This window comes from Euprymna scolopes, chromosome 11, assembly GCF_053919585.1.
Source record: "Euprymna scolopes isolate OS-2025 chromosome 11, ASM5391958v1, whole genome shotgun sequence".
Taxonomy (NCBI): domain Eukaryota; kingdom Metazoa; phylum Mollusca; class Cephalopoda; order Sepiida; family Sepiolidae; genus Euprymna; species Euprymna scolopes.
In genome coordinates this window covers 82,595,998-82,619,876 of record NC_136492.1, presented here as the reverse complement: position 1 = coordinate 82,619,876, position 23,879 = coordinate 82,595,998, and the positions used below count along the sequence as shown (strand labels likewise).

Below are 23,879 nucleotides of genomic sequence, written 5' to 3'. Positions count from 1 at the left end.
GCATTATTTATAAAAAATAATAATAAGATATAATTTAAAACAATGTGTCCAACACTTTTTTTCCAGGCTATTTTCGTTTTTGTTATATAATTTTTGTTATGCATTAAAATATTCCAATTTCTAAAGTTATTTGTCATTGTTAAATGAGTAACTATTTCTTGTTAAATTTTCGCGTTATTCGCTGCATTAGAAATGTGTTAAATAAAGAATAATGGGATGTGTCCAACACTTATTTTCCCCACTGTATATATCGTTCCTGGCTAGTACCTTAAACTATAAAACTAGAACCCGACTTGAAAAAAAACCCCAAATATATTCTAATTAAAAAAAAATTCTTCAAAATCACTAGATTCGGCATTAAATAACCTGAAAAGGGTTGGTATGGACTACAAAAGGGTTATTATGGACTACCAACTTTAATAATGACTTAATAAAGACCAATTAACATAATGGATTAAAAAATGAAAAAGGGCTACCTCACCGGTTTTCGTGCTCTACCTTGCTATATCGAGGAAAATTACGATTAAAAAAATTGTCATGATTATGGCGATGAGGAAATAGAAGTTATAATTAAAAAATATGATCTGCGATAGATTAACAGAGATCTAATAACATCAATCACATTATATATATATATATATATATATATATATATATATATATATATATATATATATGTGTGTGTGTGTGTGTGTGTGTGTGTGTGTGTGTGCTTGTGCGTGTGTGATAAAATTTTGTATTTCTTTGACGGTTCAAGAATGCATTATGTAAGGCGAAGTATATTTGACTTAGCTTTAGTGGGCGTCAATATTGTTGTTTATAGTGTAATAAATATTAGTGAAACAGCGTAATTTGGATGGCAAATAAGTTAATCTAATTATTTAAGTGGTGCATTATCTTTAGCTGTAGCGTAAGTGGATAGGTCCTAAATTCTTCCTGATTCTAAAAGGGTCATTTCTGAGTGAGTGAAGAAGAGAGAAAGAGAATCTAATATAGATTACTGCTACTTAGGAGATGCCGCACAGAGCATGCCATATTGCATTGTACAGAATACAATAGCGAGAAACAAGTGCAGATGATCACTATTGTTTTCTTAAGTCGTTGTACTTGATACGATACATCTCCAATCGTTGTTTACTCTGTCCTTTTCTCATGCGTCATGCGGCAACCTTCGTCTCTTCTATGTTATATTTGTCCTGAGACTACGACTGAAATGTAATTACTTTCTCCCACTTTGTGTTCCAAGCGCCATGCTGAATTTCCATGAACAGTGTTCTCCCAAAACATCGCATCTTTAAAACTTATTCATATGAGCGTTCCTTCCTGATACAACATAGTCGATGCAACCAATCAATTATTTTACTTAACCATTATAATGTAATCGTACTTTTACCATTCTTTAAATTATTAAAAACACTTTAGTATTTTTAAACTTCATCTACTAATAAATTGCATCTTTTAGATTGTATACTCAGGTTATTTCTTGCCTTTTGTAATCATGACTCATTCATAAAAAATAGTAAAAATTGAAATATGATTAGTATTTGAAATTATTAAATGAGACATCTTAAAAATAAAATCAGTTGAACAAGTAACTGCCCCGCGAAATAAAATGTAACTTGCAAACTACTATTGAGTAATGAAGCCGTAGGTACACCACGAAGAAAAATGTTTTAATTTACTCGCAAAATATTTAATGAATTCATTTGGAATAGTGATAATACATATAGATTGGAAACACATTCTAGGACGGTGTTTGAAGGGGGTATTGTTTTTTAAAAGAGACTACACCGCGATAATATATACAATAAAAATATATATTTACTTCTTTACTGTTGTTTTAAAATATATAAAATCGATTTTCTAAGTGTTCATTTTCTACCTAGATTTTGAATTGTTAAACTTATTTTAAAACGTTCATTTACTTTTAAAAAAAGGTAGTGATACGGTTGAATACTTAATGCAACTTAACGGAACAGAGTCACGGAGTCAAGACACTGACAGCAAAACAATATATTTATTAAAACAAAAATTCCTTTATTTTTTAACACATCTTGTGTTATTACGAAAAATATCTTTTATTATTGAATAATAAAACAAATATTATATTATGTGATGGTACTTTTCATGTTATTCTGAGCATGTTTTATTAATTAATAAATATGATTTTATTCTAAATATTTAAAATCTTAAAAAGTGCAACAAAATGCCAACTACATTTGTATTAGTGTATAAAGCACATCTGATTGAGTCTGAATATTTTTTTTAATTTTAGTTTCTTCCTTTTTAAATCTTCTGTAAAACTTTTAGCATGATAAACTCCCTTTATTGATCATTTATTTGTTTTTTAACTCATTCTGTGGCTTACGCCTCTCTACTTGGTAGAGCTTTTTTATCCAGATATCATTGAATAAACATTCTTCAGCCTATATATTATCACCATGTATATGCATACATATTGTTTTTATATACCTATATATATATATATATATATATATATATATATATATATATATATATATATATATATATGATATATATTGTGATACATTAATTAAAGTGTATAATTTATTATTTTATTGATTTTTATATGAGAGGAGATATATTTTCAGTATATTTTTTTCTGTATCATTTTTTCTCGCCAACTGATGCATTCCCGTCTGCTCGTTCACATTTTGTAAACAACACAGGAAAAAGGGAAGGAGGAGGCCTGCGAGCAAGAGTAGAAGGGAGAGACAGAGATACTGTGAAAGGAAGAGTGAAGAGGAAAGAGAAAAGAAATCTCATGGGCGAGAAAGAGAGAAGAGAGAAAAGATAGAGAGAAATAAACCGTATATATAGAGAGAGATAAGCCGTATAGAGAACCTGTATAGAAGAAGAGAGAGAGAGAGAGATCGTATATACAGAGAGAGGGGCCTGAAATGGTTGTCAACAGTCAGTGGCGCTTCTCGCTTCAAAGCGACAAGACGTAAGTCAGCGAAGGTCGGAGTGGTGAAGCCGGCGAAGGTTATGACGGCGTGGTAGCGGCGTCGTGGAGGTAAATATCAACAACACCAGCCGATGATCAGCGGTCAAAGTTGGAATATATATATATATATATATATATATATATATATATATATATATATATGTAATATATGATAAAATGCAAAAAATGATAAAATGCAAAACCCTTGTTATTTATCACATTCATATTATATTCAAACAGGTTCATCGTTATGTGAATCCCGAATATAACATGTTCTTTTAAAACGCAATACAGAAATTATAGAGTCACCGGTTTATTGTATGTCTAGGTTGCATACTTTTATTGAAACAATTTAGCATGTATTGATGTTTTTTTGAATTTCCTTTATAATTTTGACTTGTCATACTCTTAATATATAACACTTTTCTCGATATAAGGGTATACATTTTAGTGATTTTAAAAGGCTATTAGCATTCGTATTCAAATAATATCGCAATTACTTTTGATGGTTGGTAAATTAAATAACTACGAATAAGTTTTACCTTGTACAAAGAAAAGACATAAGGATAATACAGAATTTATTATACTAAACATATGTTGTTATATTTTCGTGCCCACACGACATTAAAAACTATATCGACTACTGATGCTAAAAACATGAATTCAATATATGGATATTTCAATAGATCTAGGAATGTGTAATTAATTATTGATTGTATGAGTCAAGCTCTCCTCTCTCTCTCTCACTCTCTCTCACTCTGTCTATCTATCTCTTTCTCTCTCTTACTCTCGTATCTGTCTATGTTTTCTCGTTTTTTTACTATCAAACTAATGTAAATCAATCTCGTTCTAATATCTTAATATCTCTGGGCATATATAATATATGTGCGTCTTTAATTCATTCATCTAATATATACAAAAACTATATGTCTGTCTGTCTCCATATTTACAAACTCTATCTCTCTACAAATTGAAAGTCCCAGGGCGGCGCTAGTGGTCTCAAATAGTTCAATATTTTATGCACTCTTTTTTATAGGGCTTTAGCCGGATTTTATATTTTCAGGATGTCAAAATGGGTCAAAATTGAAAAATCAAAATCATTATACATTTTGTACATTCATCTTAGTTTATTTTTAATTTTAAGTTTTAATCAGTGTATATGCCTCATTGTATGGGCGCGAAGGGTACTGCGGCTTTAGGGAAGCTTACTACCACTCAAATTCCAGTTGTGTTATATGGGCATTGTCAACAACGGATCCATGACAAGCGACTAATGTGATAACAGCAATCAATTTGTAATGTTTATCGCATGAAGCGAAGAGCACAACATTCTGGAGAGACTTGTTATCACTTAGACTCCAGAGAATTCCACTGCTTGTCAATCAGAGATCACTGATGATGTCCTGTCTAAGTATGTCTATGGAAATTATAATAATTGTGGTATTAATTGTAATTATGGTAATAGTTACAAATATTAAGATAATAACAAAACAACTTTTAATAGTTGATACAACTGATTTAGAACACGTTAAACATGCAAAAATATTTCTTGCCAAGAAAGAAGGAAATATAATCCAATTTCTTTCTTTCTCTTTTCTTTTTTTAAAGTTGAAATATTTCTATCGAATTTCGATCCATATTAAGTACAAGATTAAAAGTGCTCTATTGTTGTTTTCCTAGCAAGTAACATTATGTGTAAGGTGTGTCGCCGCTGCTGCGGCTGCTGCTACTGCTGCTGCTGCTGCTGCTGCTGCTGCTGCTGATGATGATGATGATGATGATGATGATGATGATGAACCCATGCGGAGTTAGCGAATTCTTCATTTTCAAACATTTTAGGGCATTTTCGCTTTAAAGGGAAAACTGGCATTAAAGCTCTGTAAAAATATCATTACGGTGTTGAAAAGGTTGAAATAAACAGCTAAAATATTTTTACAACACGCTCAAATGCAAAAATATTTTATTAAAAGAAGAAGGAACTAGACAATAGGGCACTTTTACGTTTTGTAGATGGACCTGACACGGCAGGAATATAATAAATGTTTCAATTTCAACTTTTGAATTGTATCGTATTTTCTTTCGTCGTTTGTTTCTTTATTTGCCTTATTATTACGTCCGTCGATTTTATGACGTAAACGAGTGTGTACGTTTACAAAACAGTTTTTTATTCACATGCACATATGCATCACCATAATTTAACATTCAACGGAGCTAATTATTCAAGATACACCAATTATTTTATATTTACCAAACATTAGAGTGTGTTCTATGGAAAGAATAATATGTTGTTAATATAATACTAATAAGTCATATTATCTTCTACAAGTCTGTAAAGTTGATGAAAAATGTTGAGCTACATTTAAGTAACCCAAAACTTCCAGAATGAAATAACGTGGGTTCGTACACGCTTGAAGTTAACCTCACATACTCGATTGAATCGCGCGACTTTCCAATGCAATTTTTGTGAAAAGGATAACTAGAATCGCATTAGTGTCGATTCCAACAACGAAGACTGTATTTATATTTTCACTTGGTGTAAATGGTTTCCTTTCAAATACACGCATTTCTAGAAAAACAGCAACAATTTGGAATAAAAGATTTAATTATTTAATTAATAATTTAAGAATGAATCATACCTAGTGGAGTTTTCTAATTTACATTTTACTATTTGTAAATTTACATTTTACTATTTGTAAATTTTACTATTTGTAAATTTATTTTTGTGTAATTTATAAATTCTGTTGTAGTTTTCTTTACATTAAAATGAAATTAAAACATATTTAACATAAATTTGATTATGTGTGCATATATATACTCTCTTGCCATCTATGGTTTAAAATTATTTATAGATGCGTGTGTATTTAAAGCAAGGGATTTCTATAAAACGTTTTAATTACAAATTTAACAGACGTAACTATCTCCATTAAATGCGAAATATGTATGTGTCTATATATGTGTATGTATGTGCAAGTTCGTTTTTTATCGATCTAAGATGATTACGGTATTGCTATCACATAAATGTGTTGTATTTACTATGTGTGGTGATGTTCTTAAATAGGTTTTGTATAAGTATCGAAAATCACTAATCGAAAAATACGATTATTGGAGCAACTGTATGATTTTGAAAGGTGACACCTTTCTACAGCCTAACATTAACGGTTCAGGGCATATAAAAGGAAACAATAAGCTATGTTGTAAAAATTTTACACGTTACTGTTGCATTATAAAATGCAAATGTCATATTTTTATTCTACCTATTATATAAAAAAATATAAAATAAACAGTATGTTCTCTTCAGTGCAAGGTAGACAATTATGCATTATAGACTAGTCCCTTGCAGAGTCCAGGTGAAGCTTCTTCCGATTAAGCACGATAAGTCCCCGGCAAAGTACTCACTCAATCGATTTGTTTATATTTCGGTATATAGATATAAATATCTTTATATAATTTTTCATATATATATATATATATATATATATATATATATATTCATAAAATTCGTGTATATATTTGTATATTCCAAGTAAAATATCCCTAAATAACTAATAAACACACCCTAGTCAGAAATCAATGCGAATAAACTATTATCATATTTTAACACATATGAACACATTTGGAAAATAACATTTACTCCAAGCGATGACAGAAGATGCTGGTCTCATGTTTTGTCAGACCACTTCTAAACTAAAGGATTTGATATATAATCAGGATGTGGGACCAAACTATGGAAAACGATTTGATCTAATTAATCGTGCTCCTACGTTTTCTGTGGTTGAAGCCTAGTTATTGTGTTACATGATAATGGCTGTTCCCTTTTCATGTAAGTATAAAAATAGAGAGATTTAGTTAAAATGAAAATGAAATAGCGTAGGCGAAATTCGAACCTCGTAATATAGGTTTAGAAATAGATTACGCGTGAGAATTAGAAAATGGAATGTAAAGCAAACGATTGTTTAGAATAGAGATAAAATATTTCAAGAAAAGAATGTGCACTGTCAATTTTGTTATGAAAATTCAATTGAAAGAATGCAGCTACAAGATAATTTAATGATTTTAACATATTGGGAATATAGGTTACTGAGTATAGGTTAAAATTCCTTTTGTAAAAAAAGGAAAAGTTTTGGACACGCATGTCCAGAACACGTGAAAGAAGGCAAATGTTTTAACATGTGGATGATGTCATGGAAAATAGAAAGTTCTAGAAATAGATAGAAAAACTTTAGAGTTAAGAGACAGATGGGGGATAAACTCAGAGAGGGTCTGAGGATTCGAACGTCTAGAAGCGAGACGGTCACTTTGAAACTAAATATGAAGCTTTGAATTCTTGATGATGAAAACCACGGCCGGTCGTGAGAAGAAATAAAACCATCAGGTGTTTTTGTAAACGTCGTCTTTGTGTTGTGATTCCAGCAAAAGGTAAAGTGAATTGTTATTATATGTCTATATGTATGTGTTATAAAATGTCATGACATACACATCTCATATCTACAATGTGAACTCTACATCTCATATCTACACTAAGACTGTCTTAAGACTGTTTCCTCACTCGAAGAGTTTCCATAGCAACACTTCTAAGTAATGAACATTTTTAATATATATGAATCCCTTCATAACAGGAACACGGAACGAACAATCTCTCTCACAACATCCCTCTTAATAAGACTCTCTAAGAAACTCTCTCCTCTAAGACTCACTTTTAATGAAACCTATATAACAATTGGTCAGAAAAAAATAACTTTCTTGCGCCAGTCATCAGAAATATTGGTTATAGAATTTACTCTTACACCCATTGCTGAATCAGTCTATTCTCGCTCGTTAACTCTTTCTATTGTTAATCAGTTTAGCTGCAGTTGTTCCCCTGTTAATTATGAAATTATTTATAAACCTCACTATTATTTAGGCAATAAATTCTACCGATGTTATCTTAACGGCCATCACTGAACGTATATACTATACACTGTTGAAAGCAGGCTAAGATAGGATGGTGTTTGTGGAAGTAGGAATAGTGGAGGTTGTAGCGGGGATTAAAGCGGAACCCGCGTTTCGAAATGCAGGACGAATGTTCAATATTATTAGATCGTCCAGAGCCAAGAGAAAGATCGCCGGATATACATCCACACAAAATATTAACGAGACCCCTGAACATTTATTATGCCTGAATGTCATAACCGATCTGCTTACGCAATTGGACCCTTATATTTTAGTTTGCATTTTACAACTTAATTTAAGTCTTTATCTAAAATAATTTCATGAAACGAACAGTAGATTCTCTGCAATGCAAACTCGAATGTGTTGTGGACTAAGTCAAGGCAAGAAGGCATGCACATATTCCGATTGGAGTCCCCAACTATAGCAGCCAATTAATCAATTTGATTGACGGTTACAACAATTTCAATTACAAAATCCTCATTCAATCCAGGGCAACTTCGGGTCTCCCTGGTAGTTTACATCTTATCAAAAGTGTTTCATTATTTATTGTTCTATTTTTATCGATTTTTTGTAAACAGCCGATATCTTTTAATAAATAACAAAAATCGGAGAATAGTTTATGGCGAAATTGAGTGACCACATCTGATATAAGCATGGTTGTTACGCATATTTTACAATGGTAGTCTAAATATATTATACACGTTTTTTTCTTTATTTTTGGTTTTATTTTCGTCTATTTTTTTGTACACGGCCGATATCTTGCAAATAAATAATAAGAATGTACATCTGATTAATATTAATCATTAGCTATATGATTTCAAGAAGAATACCGGGGGAATTCGGAATAAAATATGTTCATCAAACAGAAGAGATTTTTGACAGTTTTCCTTTAATAAATGAAATATGATATTAACTATCGTGCCTATTATTCGAAATCGAATTGCAATTACAAATAATTACTGTATATGAATCCAAGACAAAATCTACAATGTTTAGTGTTTATAATACATGGTGTTCCAAAAGTCTTGAGAACATTACAAGTCCTAATATCTGCTTGAGTGGCAAAGAGTCTGTTGACTTCATTTCCCAACAGGATGGAGCCTCGGGATTAGATACTTTCCATACACAATGCTGCTAGACAAATGGATTGGACCATGTGGGCAAGATGATAAGGATCTCTTGCCATGACTTTCCAGACCACAAGATCTCACATCCTGCCATTTTTGTGTATAAATTTGTGAAAGGACTGGTCTATGTGCCTTTCATTCCAGAGAACGTGGGTGAGCTAAAGGCCGGAATAACAGGTTGTTGCAACCATTGACACCGCAATGCTGCGAGGTATTTTACAAAAATGTGACTATCGGCTTGATGTGTGTTGTGTGAAGAATGGTGGTCACATTAGAATATCTTCAGACTGTCCATTAAATACTTGAGATTACAAGTTTTCTGAATATCCCAGATGCGTTCTCATATCATAAATATTTCTCGAGATAGTTACTGCCGTTTAATGTGGCTAATGATTTTGGAATACTTTGTACAATATTTTAGCCAGTGACATCTGATATCCACTAAATAAAATTACGTTATATATTGGGATATGTTATGCCAAATATAAAAATTAGATTGTTTTTTTACCAAAGTGGAAATGGTTTCGAGTTATTGATGTCTAATACATGGTGTTTCAATTTCATAAATATCGAAATTTAATTTTAAAGAAAAGGATTAAACTCAACGTTTTCCCCGTTGCAGAAAATGAAATTAAATTAAACATAATCTATAATACCCATACCTTCCTCCTTGCGCAAATATATTTAAGTATCGTTTAATTAATTTAGTTAAATAAATAATAGTTTATTATTCAAAAACAAATATATAAATCTGAACACTCTTCTACTTTTAAATCAATAAGCATGCGGAGTATAAATACATCCATCTTGTGTATTTTCTCGTATTCATATATATTTACTCGTATTCATATATACGTAAAACAACAGAAAACTCGTAATTTCCATAAAATATGACAAAACAAACTCGCAATATCGAGTTCATCCGGTAAAATTACAGCAATAACCTGACTTTTTACCGCTATTGTAAATAGAAAATTGTATTAATTCTCTCTACAAAAATCGAACTGGATTTCAACGACTAGCTTATTTTTTTATTTTAAAATATACCATTTTATGGAATACTTTGTCACTGAATGTCTTCACGCCTAAAACATACCTATCTATATATATGAATTTGAGATTTTTCTCGCCCTGGTATCGATATTAAACGCCTATTATTCTATAAAAACTTATTAAAAGTAATTCAATATATTCAGTCACAGATACGAAAATGATTACATGAAGGTTAATTCATTTGAGCATCCATTTGAAAATGAGCGTTAATTAATTACTTTGTTATTTTTATGGTTTCATATTTTATGATTTATTATCGGGGACAAAACTTAGAATAGTCACTGTTAAAAACATGTTGTTGGAAAGAGAAGATTTGCAAATTGTCTGTCAGCATCGTGTACCGAGTAGGTTAGTTAACAAGCTGTGTTCGGTACTAAGCAATGAAGAAATCATGACAAAATTTCATCTCCTCATCTCGTTCGTGTTCGTGCGCTAAAATTCCACTTTGTGAATATTGAAATCTCTAGATACGTGAATAGTAGGCTGAGGTATTACCACACATATTATGATCAATTAGTTAAGCAATACTCTTAAAGATAGCTACGCTATCATTTCTGGAACGGTAAGGGAAATTATAAATGCTAAACTGTTAGGAAGTTCTACTTTAAAGCCCATATTGGAATGTCAGTGTTCTTCTTTGAATGTGTCCGTCCTACAGGAGAAGCTATTTCTAATAGAAGCACATATTTCATGCCAATAGCATTCTTGAATTTCGGGTATGAATGTGAAGATGGAATATCTTTTTTTATGGGGAAATCAACTACAGAAGCAGTTAAGTTGATAAAAATTTCACACAATAACTTTCCATGTGTTTTCTGTAATGATTGAACTACAATCTATGGAAGGTTGGAAAGTAGATATTGGTGTTAGAGAAAGAGGCCTTGCGGTCTACGTTGGAGGTCTTGGTTATGTTTTTATTTCTTTGTTTTGTTAGTTAAGTTGAGCTTAGCAGTGTTTAGAGCAAGTTTGAATGGAGAAATAGGAACAAAGAGAATAGACACGAAAAATAAAGTGAGAAAAATGGCGTTGTAGATCTATGGAAAAATGTCCGTGATAGTTTCCATAATCATGGCATCGAAACGCCTCACTATATCTACTGCATAATCTAAACTCAATTCATTAAATGGCTATGTAGCAGCCTCAGTGTGATGCATCTGATTATAATACGCCATTATTGATAGATATTCCAATGTTTCGCTTCCTGTCTATAAGGCAAAATTGTTAACCCAGGAAAACATGTCTCCAGCACCTCTATTACTGAATTATCAAAAATGACAGAATAGAAACAGAATTTAACATTACCAAGCGATTGCTCGCACAAAACTACCGACCGAGTATATATCGTTTTCTGATCATCCGTCAAAAATATAGTCCGTTCGTTGAAGATGGCGGCTGAGGAAAAACACAGAGGAAACGAAATTGTATTGGTTGTCTAGAATGCATACACAATGCATTTTCTACTCCTTTTATGAAAAGAAAACTAATTCTTTTTCTAAGTACATGTTCATATTTACTATTTTCCAAACGCAGTTTGGAGATATATATCACCCTCACGTGTTCTCATGATCTAGAGATTTATGCTGACTTAATACGGTTTGTTTGTACCCCAACCAGGTTAGATTTAAAAATGTGGGGTGTTAGTCATACGTAGGAAGATAAAAATAAAATAACCAATTGCAGCAATTAAATAATTTATAATTTATAATTTATAGATGGAATAATAATAATAATAATAATAATATTAATAATAATAATATTAATAATAATAATAATAATAATAATAATAATTTAATAGATGAAATCATGAAAATACACAAAGTAAAATTCATCAGTAAAATACTGGTATTTCTAGTTCAAATGTTAATGTGGATTTGTAATCAAAGGTTTTAGAAGACTTAGTTTGCGGATCGCAATTTTGTCACCCGATTTCCGGAAATACGCAATGTGATGGCGAACATGTTTCATGCAGAAGTTGGTGTAGACGAATGCGCACTTCAACTCATCAGGCGATATTTTAAGTGTAGATTCTTTTAGCGAAAAGACGTCACAAAACAACTGCTTGGTTTTCAAGGTATAAACATCCTAAACATATATTTTATAGTTACAATACGTTCAATGGTACTTCTGCATTTACCGATCCGCGATTCCTACGAAGATGCTCGGGCGTGTTTGGCCGCTTCCGGTTATTCCCGTCATCAGTGGATCACGAAACGTTAAACCACTATGAGAAAATTGTAATGATAAACAAGAAATTTACGAACCTATATCTAAATTAAGCCTAACCCGAACACAAATCCATAGCACTAAGCCCCAACCCCTTACCATAATGTTTAACTCTTACCGTAACCTGCAGGATTAAAATTATTTAATTTCTTTCTATTTTTAAAGATTCGTACAAGAAAAAAACCAGACAGCGTATTCGTCATATATTGAGGAACGCTTGACAGACATTTTCCGGTTATTTCTATTAGCTGCCGAACGAGTCCGAGAGAATTTCGTGGAAACCGTGGGTCCATAAAAGCAGAGGGACTAGTTGAATATCTTTAAAATATAGAGTTTGGATTAAAAGCTGCAGTATGATATATTTAGGTTCACCCCATGTTTACAAAATAGTAATCCGTTACTATATCTTTATCTGCTCTGTCATATATATATATATATATATATATATACATATATATATGTATATATATATGTATATGTATATATATGTATATATATGTACATATGCGTGTGTGTGCATTTGTGTGTGCATTTGTGTGTGCACATTGTAATTCAATTATTCAGTATACTTATAAAAGAAATATAAGAAAAAGAAGTGGCATAATATAGTGAGTTTAAAATTTGTACTTGGAATCAATAAAATATAACAATAAACATATACCCATGCTTAAAATACGTAACATGATTTGGAGTCCAGATTGATTCATTGTTCAGACAGTCACAATATGATCATATCATGAGTAGATGCAACTGTATTAATTTTCACTCTGTGAAAACAAGGAATCAAGCTTATTGGATTACGCAGCCATCAATTAAAAACAGGATAACACATATTTATACAATGAAAAGGTATTTCATCATTCACTGCAATAGAAGACTGTTAGAAGTGGTAGTTTATGCCGTCATCACCTCGACTAAGGTGATTCTTTAGCAGAAGACGTTAGAAACGGGAAATAAAAATAATCGAGGGGGGAATGGAAAAAACTGAAACGAAAAGAAAAGTGGAAGAGAGACAAGAAAATCAAGGAAAGACGAGGAGAGTGAGTTTTAATTAAAATAATGTAAATTGACAAAAACTGTCACAAATATACCTTTAAGTTAAATATACCTTTAAGTTAACACCAGACGCATTTTGAAAAATAGATATCTGGAGTTATGCAATGTTTCCAACTATTGTTGTAGTCTTCCTTTCACTAAGTTGCCATGTCCTCTATATGAAGTGGCATTATTATAAAATATAACCGTGTGATTTACATGAAATATTATTTGCAAAAGTGTAATGGTATTAAAAACACCTACAAACAGTCAACTATAAGGAGCAAATTAAAATGATAGTGATGAAGCTTAGTAAGAGTGTGCATTCATTCTGCTCAGTATAGAGCCTAATAATTTAGGAATAAACAGGAGCTAAATAAGGTGGAGAATACGTGTGTTGTTAGAAACTATAATATAAATAAATAAAACACTGTTTGAACTCATTTTTACAACTAGTTACATAGTTTGTGTAATATAGAGGTAGGTTCCCCCAAACACAGTCTCGTGTCCGCCAAACCTAATAGGAGACTTTACCAAATCTTAGGGCATACTTTTCAACCGCTGATACGTTGAGTCATAAGAAGAGAAATGATATTCTTTATGACGTCAAAAATTGATGGTGAAATGCATTAGAATAGAACGAATAGCAGAGAATGGATTATTTTATGACGCTATAACTACATTGAATGGGAATTGATAAGAGGATAGGCACAGCGAAATTAAGAGAATATGATTAAATAGAGAGCAAAGTGACTGGGAAAGAGCAAGGAAAACACACCTTGAGGTAAAATAAAGACACAAGAGATGAAAAGGCGTAGGATTAAAGGGGAGAGTGTAAGAATATACACCTTTAAAATAAAATAAAAAGATTGAAATATTTCGCGATTCAGAAAAGAAAAAAAAAACGTGGCGTAACGAATAAAATACTTGCTAAAATTCAGTTCTAAGTTGCACTCTTCCGAAGTCTTAAATGTTCCACCTCAGTGCCGGCGACATTAAAAATAGTTGCGAATTATTTCAGACTTATAATTAATTATAATTACGTCAGACTTATAATTAATTATAATTAATTCACACTGATAGCAAGTTATATTCGACGGAACAAGAGAAAGTTACCCTTGTTAATTTAATAAAGTGCCCCGTCCGAAATTTTATCCAGATTTCCAAGTTCGACAGAATGAATCTAAAATTCGATAGAAAGATTCTAAAGTTCGACAGAAAAATTCGTGCGTTCGACAAATTCGTTTGATGAAATGTTGTTCGAATAAGACTCAAGATGTGAACTGCATTCAGAATAATCAACCTAATACGATTATCGACATTAACTATATGAGTAAAATAAATTGTTTGCAACACAATTATGTTCCATGTGAAAAAGTGGCATCAAAGCATATTTCTAATCAAAATGTATCTACTAACCGTATTACAATTCTTACCAAACGTTAATTAATTGATAAAAGTTTCCAGAAAATGTTACAAATTTAAAATTTATGTTCAAGTGGATTTTTGAAGAAATTGAAATTTCGGTAAGTTTGCTCACTTATTTTCTAATGACAATTTATATAACTTAATACAAGTTTGAAATATTTAAATTTAACATATTGATGAGGCTGAACTAATAACATGCGCTATAAAAACACGTTGGCATTCTTTAAAAAAATTGGAAATTATTAATTGATGTCTAATACATAAGCAAAGGTTTATAAATATATGAGATGTCTGAATTTTCACAAATGATTCCTTCCTTTCTTATTCTCATGCAAATAAATAAATAAATAAAAAATATAGTATACATAACGAACCATCACACCTAACAGCAGCATTCTAAATTAAAAAGAATGCATATATTTATATATTTTAGGGGTAAGCATAAATATAAACAACATTTTTTACCTGGAACTGCGTGTCTTTGGAACACTGTTCCACTGGCCTGCTTTTCATCCGATTAGAATATCGTTAAAATTAATCTAAACAAGTTTTTTTTTAATAATCCAAGTACTAGCCAATATACACTATTAACGATTACTATTCCTTACCTTCTTAACCCTTAACCTAGACTAGCCTTTGGACCTTAATAAACGGTAACTCCCTTGTAAAAAATAACACATTGTACATACAAATATACCAGTGTATACATAGACCGAAATGTATATATATATAGAACTTTGGTGGAAATAAATGACGTCATAGAGAATTAATCTTACATTTAATAACGGAGTATATATATACAAGAATACGCGTCATCTTCTATATCGGCATTAGTTAAATGATAACGAATTGTACTTGACTGCTTGTTTTAAACCGTGCATTCTTCCTTAGAAATTTAATGATGTAAATATTAAATAGGTTCTCCTTTCACATCGGCATTACGTTACGATAAAAAAAACCCTGAACTTCTTTGACATCTCAGTAGAAAAGAGTGCAGTAATTTGGGCAATAATGTAGTATAGTTAACCGTTGACAAATCGAAAACAAACACACTACACGTTCTAATAAAAACAACAACAACAAAAATCATAAAAACTTAAAGATTGATGGAACTAATTACATTTAACTATTTTCTAATATTATTGGTTGTCTAAAATTTTCAAGTTTATCTTGCACATTGTTTTCAAAAATATGTTCGGGCCAAGATCAAAGTGTGGCATCTGTTCTCCAGATGCTACACTTCAATTTCTTGTTCTCTGTCAGTGGAGTTGAAATCCTCCACGACTTAGACATGTTCAAAAAAACAAAAAAACACCCGGTGTTTAACTCTGTCTCGTAGGGAGGCAACGTATATAGGAACATATGTTCAAACTTGTGCGATTTAAATTCGCGTCAATCACGCAAACACGAACAACTCCGGAGTTCCCTTTTTTTCTTTCTTCCACGACGACTACAACTTCGGGGATATTATAACCAGAAAATTAAGTGAAGAAAACTAAAATATAGCTGCAGTTAATATTGAGAAAATTGTCCTACACCGACAGCTTCAGGACATTGCATAAGATCAAGTGTAACTGCCTACATAGTGCCCCTGCTAATTATGTCCCAGATAAAAGCTCTCTACAGGAACGCTCCACTGTGCTGTGTTTGGAGTGGGTCAGACGATCAATGTAAAACCGACACAATAAGATAAGTAAGAGGTATATAAAGGACACTCTATATATCTATAAAAGTGAAAGTGTATGTCTGTCTGTGCGTCTTTCTGTCTGTGTACATTTCCCTACGCAATAACTATGTCAATTTTCAATCTGCAGACTCGACATTTGATATACAGGATACTGAGATTTGGGAAATCTTCGTAATCCGTTTTTGGCCAGAAGTTTGGCTGTTAAGGGGTGAGAGTTTTACAAGTTGACCTTTGAGAACTCTAACAAACTTCTCCACCAATTTTCGGTATAAACAATTGAAATTTTAGATACAAGTTTCTTGGACATGGATTTAACTGAATAACTTGATTTGAGCACAAAGCAATAAATGTTAAGGGGGCATAATAGGGGTCAACGTTAAAAAAATATACGCCTGTGGTTTCTACAAATTACTCAGACAATTTATGGTCTAAACATTTGTATATTTTACATAAAGAGTATTCAGAGATATGCGAAGCTTTTTAATCGGGTTAGGTAAAAAATTTGACGGATTTTCACAAGATTAATATCGTTTTGAAGCTTCGCAGTATGGGTTAGAGCCTGCTTTCTTACTACGCCCCCATGTTTCCTATTTTTTAGGAGTTCAACATACACCTCCAAACACCCGGGTAAAATTTGAAAGTAATTCTATTTACTATGTGTTTGCATTCAACATTATCATAATTTACTCCATCGTAAAGAGCGAATTATTGGACTATTTTTCTCCGATTTCTGACAGAATTTCACAGGTGGACAGTTCTAAGAAAATAAGCTTTGTTCATGGAATCCATGGTTAGGTTTAGGCAACGATAGAGAGTGGGGGAATTTATTAATAGTGATTTGGACTAGCCGAGTGTGTGTTTTCTGGTGAATGGTTTGGCGACAAGGAACTATTTTATTTGAGCTTAGTCGAACACCTCTCATGAAAATAGCCATAGACAATGAAAGGCTCGCAACGTATCGTCTGTGCGAGGTTGCAGAGAAGAGAAAAGCGCATCGCCTACTAGATTACGAAATTGGTTTTGAACGCTGTCACTAGCAGAATAGGCTGCCTCGAGAAACAGTCCTCTATCTTAGTAGTACTTGGCTCTTATACAGGTAGAAAATTGCGGCAACAATGAGATATTTACTGTAGCATGCTTCAACACTTTTTCGAGCGACCTTGGAAACGGATTTGATGAATGTGCTGTATATTAGATCAGGAGTGAAGCACAGACACAGAAGCTTGTCTAACCGTGAAAGTATGTATTAACGCTTCCTATCTTCGCCGTATAATCGTTGAAACTATGTATTATTAACATTTTCGATTTAATCCGATTTTTTTTAAAGTCCTAATCCTGTGATATAGATGACCGGAAAGAAAATGTTATGTAAACTTGTTACATACAATTGGTTTGTATTACATAACACACGGACGTTTCAGAAAACTAAAGTCAAATTATGAATTAGTGAAACTAGTTGAAAATAGTTGCGCGACCGTTTATCTTTATAATCATCTTTACATTTTTTCTAATTTACCTTTTTTTATAAAGTATTTTATTTCTAACTTTAAAATTATGTGCCAAATTCTTCTTGGTACAATTGTCACGAATATATTTACTTATACAAAATTCGGGAAGGCACTGGACGAGTGCATTTTCGTATCGGGCGGCATTACGCAAAACACTTAATCTGATAAATATTTCGAATAAACATTATCATCTCAGGGCGATGATCAGTATTTGTTTTCATTCAGTTTACAAGGGCATTTGTCAGCCATATAATGACATACATATGCGTGACCACCGAAAAATGTTTAGAGAAATTATTTGGGTTTAACGTCTTTGCGTGTTATAAATAGCACTAACATCATATATGTGTTATAAATAACACTAACATCATATATGTGTTATAAATAGCGCTAACATCATATATGTGTTATAAATAGCACTAACATCATATATGTGTTATAAATAGCACTAACATCATATTTGAAAACCCTGAAGATCTAATGCTGTCAACATTACAATTATCGTACAAGAATAATAACTGAACTAGAAACGTTAAGCTTAATGCCATTACTTGGTGTTATTACCAAATAGACGAAGTAACAGATCTGTATGATAAACAGAACCGTAATTATTCCCCCAAAATGAACATAACTTTTTTTCTGTTATTTGTCCATTTTACCAAGATATTCAAAAATGGAACTATTTCTTCCATTAGATTCGGACTGATAGTTTGATGGTTAGTGAATATTTACCAAAAGATGCGCACATTTCACTGGAAACATAAATAAACAACACCATCATTTCAACCAAACTCAATGACGTAATTGTTATTGTAAGCATTAAAATCTTTGCTCATTTCAGCGCCGCATATTGCATCCAGGTGACGATTATAACATTATTCTTTGTGACATTGTTGAAATTCGATAAAAGAAGCGAGAACCAGTTTCTGTTACAAAAATTACAATACTATATATTCAAACGAATTAAGAAATTACGCATTTCTCAAGGACAAACATTTGAATTTAAAGGTTTGATTACATTTTCGTTTATTTTTTATCTTTGTCATCATTTTATTATTTTAGTTAAAAGAGAAAATGCAGCATAATTTTCATCTATCCACATATCGATTATTTCAATGTCTCGTATGCAGTATTAGTGTTCTTCTTCACTATAAATCACGCTAGAGAATTTATTAAATGTATTTACTAAAGGGTCGACAGTGTTCTCAGTTATTTACAAATAATTTAAGAGATTGATAGATTTGTATTAATGTTAAAATATTATTTTATTATATCTTCAATGTGTAAATTACTTTATATTTATTCTAAGATAATGTTTAATAGAAATGAAAAATATATATATCTCCAAAGCTTGTTAAGCATTTCCTTTCTGAAATCTCAATAGTGTACCTTTTTACGAGTAAGTAGCACTTACATATAAGAGCATATTTACTCAAAAGTTTTGATCGTATACACAAATGCAAGGCCCACATAAAAAAAACAAGTCTAATCTTCTCTGTTTACTCTTCTCGGAAATAATTCGAGACCCACTGCAGACCGTTCATAAAACAGTCTTAACTCATATCTGCTTTATTTCTATTGATTTTTTACGTTTGATACCGTATTGGGGTATATCAATAAGCATCTAAATATAGCTACTGCCTTTTTATATCTAATAGGAATTAAAAGATTTTTGTAATCACTTTTTAAAAATACGCTGCTTAGTATGAATAGTAGAAAATATGTAACTACGATTACAATATTTATGTACTAAATTCATTGGCAAAAACATTATAATTATTGTGAACCAGGCGTATTTCGGCGTTCGCTCGGCTTTGGCCTGAATCTGATGTCAACAGCCTGATTCTGCTGAGCGTCGTCGATGACATCATAATGCTGAGTAAAAAAAAAGTAGGTTAATGAACAAATGTAAAATGCAAAAAAAAAAACAACCTACAGTAATTTGGTGTTTCAGTATGCATTTTATTTAATAACTGTCGAAAAAAAAGAAAAATGTTATAAGGAGCATATTTTTTTGTTTTCTGGGTCAAATGATTTTACGGGAATATTTTTCAAAAAGTTTAAAGGAAATTTTGTTTTTCAAAGCTATTTTGCCATTCATTTATGTTTGAAATTTTTTTCATCATCGGAAAATGGAAACAAAGTATTTTTTAAAATATTATTTGTATTTTTTTTATTAATTGACAGAGGAGTTTTTAAAGACTAATTTTTAGTGCTGTCCATAGTTTGCATGTAAAAGCTGGGTTTTTCTCCTCCTCCAATAAATATTAAAAAGTTGTCTGCTAGGCACGGGCGCCGCCACCTCGTCGTAATTGAACACGCCGCGTTGTCATTTACTGATCGGCATGTTACGTCAGCCAACAGCTAAACCCGATCTCTTGCTCGGTATCATCCAACTGTTAACGTCATGTTCTGGCCAAAACTGAGCGAACGTTAAGATACCCCTGGTTTACAATATCCACAAGTACCAAAAATATATCTCATGTATTCTTTTTTTTCGGACTGTTGACCTCATCTTTGTAGTTGCTGTTTCGCAACATTTCGGCCAAATAATCCTTTTTCAGGTGATTAACCGCGACGTTACAGGAATGCTGAGTCTTGTAATTATATCCACCGTAATTACTACCTTCCATAGTGTATGTTCCAACATATTTTGGCTAACTAATCCTTTAGCTTGCTTGGTTAGGATTAAAACCGCTATCTTCAATGATCACCTGTAATCGCAGAGACTCAATACTTCTATCCCTGCGCCACAAGGCTTGTGGCGTAGTGAATAAAGGCGTTGAGATTAATTGGCTAAAAACGTCACAACACAACTATGAAAGGGAATCATTACTGGATATACAGTTTGAATACGCAGTATACTTATCGTGTCGCCGTTAATCACATGAAGAATGCTAGAGCATGTCTTGGACGATACGAGGTTTGAGGATTATAGTCTGTAAAAGAATGAATACCCAAAGCTAGAAAGCCTCATCTCTAAATTAAAAAAAGAAATAATTCTCTTTGACCACATGCGAAATATACGTTATATTTTTTAGAATCATTCAACAAAATTCATGTAATTATGTTTGATAAATATCTTATTTTTTGTGCTTATGTATTTTTGGTACCGCGCTATTTTAAATAGTTTTTGCGAGTTCACAATATTGTTTTATTTAATTGTAAGGTGGAAGAACAGAATAGTTTAAAAAAGAAAACACTCTCCCCTCCGTATATTAAGAATGGCTGTCAAATGAATGGGGGTCGAAATGATAGCGCTATTATTTCAGCGCGGTAATAAAAATACATAAGTACCAATTTATAAAACTTTTCTGACACAGAATCCTCTAGAGTTTCATGTGATTCTATTTGGAATATTGTAAAAATTTCGTTTCCTATTCCTTTTTCTCAAGAAATAACATGTTTCTCTTTACGTCTGGAATGAGGACATCCACGACATACCGCGGCATTTTACTAGGATATATTTAGAAATTAAAGTTGAGAATGTGGGCACAATTTTAATCTCGATTGCTGCTACACAAATAATATGATAAAACAAGAATTGTAACGTTCTGATTATTTTAGTTTTAGACAAAGTGGAATTATAAATGAACTCGTGAAATTTCTCAACATAATTGGGTAATCATGCACTTATTGGGCTAAAATAATAGCGTTATTATTTAGAAAGCCATTCTTAATATGCGAAGAGGAGGGTGATTTGTAACTATTCTGTACTTTTACCTAACAATATAATAGAAAAAAATATATCGCAAAACATTAAGTTAACTATTTAAAAATAGCACTGTTCGATACGTTCATAAGCATCCGTAATTGATTATGCAGTTGTATGTGACAAAGTAATTGGAAAATATAATTTGACGATAGCTTTGTTTCTTAAATTGTCAGCTTAAGTATGAAACAACTATAAAAAAGGCATGCTTCATATGTTCAGAATGGTTTTCTACATAGTAACATGAGTATTTGTGTATCCATTACTAATATTGAGAAAAGCGATGTTCTTTATATTTAATAACCAAAAGATACAGCGATATTTTAATTAAAGGCATTTGGCATACTTTACAAAATTAAAATAGACTACAGTTTTTCCTTGCCATCGTGTAGCCATTTGCGTTACAGCAACAGAATATTAAATTTAGTACCAATTTTACTGTAACCGATTAAAAATATAGTGCTTATCATATACATATTTCTGACGACATTTTGTGTGTTCCCTCTTTTATCTTACTTCAGACATAATGTCTATTTGCGATACTGTTATTCGTTTACAATTGAATGATGTTTATTGTTTATACAATGTTTACTACGAATGTATGCTGAGGTTACTAGTTGATTTTAAGAACACTCTCGCATATTAGAATATGTAAAATCATGTTAATCTTTACATGGATGTCCTCATGTCACGTAATACAAGGCAATTATTTCCATTTAATAATTAAATTTCAAAACAATTAGAATAAAATGTCAGTAGATTTAATGCAATACAAACAGGCAAGCAACGGAGCAGAAATAACATACGGCTTTCAAATAATAATATTATTGGTTAGAGCATTTATAAATGAGACGGTGGTGTTTTTAAACGAGTCACCGTAAAGCTCTATGCATCTGTGTATTTTGTAACACTGTTTTTGTATCTGTTTAAAATCGTGTAGAGTCATCATTGTTGGTCAGCAAAAGCATTTATGTAGCCAGAAAGACAAACAGACAAACTAACGGATAGATAAATAGAATTGTGTATTGAAATGTATGCAGTAAATCAGCGGTTTACAATCATATTCATAGATATAACCGCCTTAAGATATTCTTGCATTAAGCAGATTCCAAGATATTCTTGCATTTAGCTATATTCCGCGATTCATAAGGTTATAATCCCGTTGACGTATCGGTTCGTAGAGGATGACTTAGGTATAGGTGATTATATACATAACCTAACCTAGGCAAAATATCCAAATATAAATATAGAGGACAGGAAAGATATATATAGAGAGAGAAGAAAGTAGGGAAACGTATAAACCTTCTTATCGAAATCATGCGTGCTTTGTGTACATAAATAACCTATAAAATGAACAAGACAAAGAAAATATGAAAATCAGACAGTGTATTGTTGAAATAATCTACGGGCATAGATCTGCATTGCGACGTTAAGACATCTTACGAGTGTAAAATTGATTATTACAATAAAAGACAACTTCAACAATTAGTATTTCTTGATTGCTACACTCACTTTGGATGTCAGACGAGATATGTAAAAGTCGAAACGCACTGCTATTCGTGTTGTTTTTGAAAAACCATATCATTTTTTTGTAAAAAAGGTTTACTTACTGAGCGCTGTTATAAAAACATTTATAATTCAGATTATTATTAGATATTCAATGGTCAGTATCTTGATTTATATATATATATATATATATATATATATATATATATATATATATACATATATATGGGGTGTACGTGGGGGTACATGTGTGCGTGAATGTATATTTGCGGGAAATACTTCATTCAATCAAATTTCACACATTATTCATACAATTATATTTATTTATGAAACTGAATGTAGGTTTAATATAACTACAGATCATATACAAATAAATTTACAATACAAGAGAGCGTACATATCATAAAGGCAATGAAAATACTATTCAGATTATTTTGGATTTAACTAATTTTGAGGAAATACGTTATTATTATTATTTTTTAAGGTTTGTGAGTCAGAGCGGGAGCAATTCATAAATTGTAATAATAATAGTAAGATTGGTTTGCACTATTAAACAGGTGCTGTCAACGATTGAACATTTTAACAGGTTGAAAGGATTTAAAATATAGACTTTTTATTATTTATTAGTATATACATGTATATATATATATATATATATATATAGAGAGAGAGAGAGAGAGAGAGGCGAGAGAGAGAAAAAGAG

At 31.6% G+C, this 23,879-nt stretch overlaps 1 protein-coding gene across 2 annotated transcripts in view; it reads left to right on the top strand.

Moving 5' to 3' along the window:
* Positions 1-14,049: 14,049 nt before the first annotated feature.
* The window catches only part of LOC145288242 (uncharacterized), a 33,157-nt gene continuing 23,327 nt past the window's right edge, over positions 14,050-23,879 (top strand). Inside the window, exon 1 of one of the 2 annotated variants that reach the window (XM_080136280.1) lies at positions 14,050-14,861. The gene's annotated coding sequence lies outside the window, so the exon portion shown is untranslated. Of the gene's footprint in view, positions 14,862-18,777; positions 18,967-23,879 lie in introns of those variants that run through there. The other variant, XM_080136278.1, reaches the window with a different exon arrangement.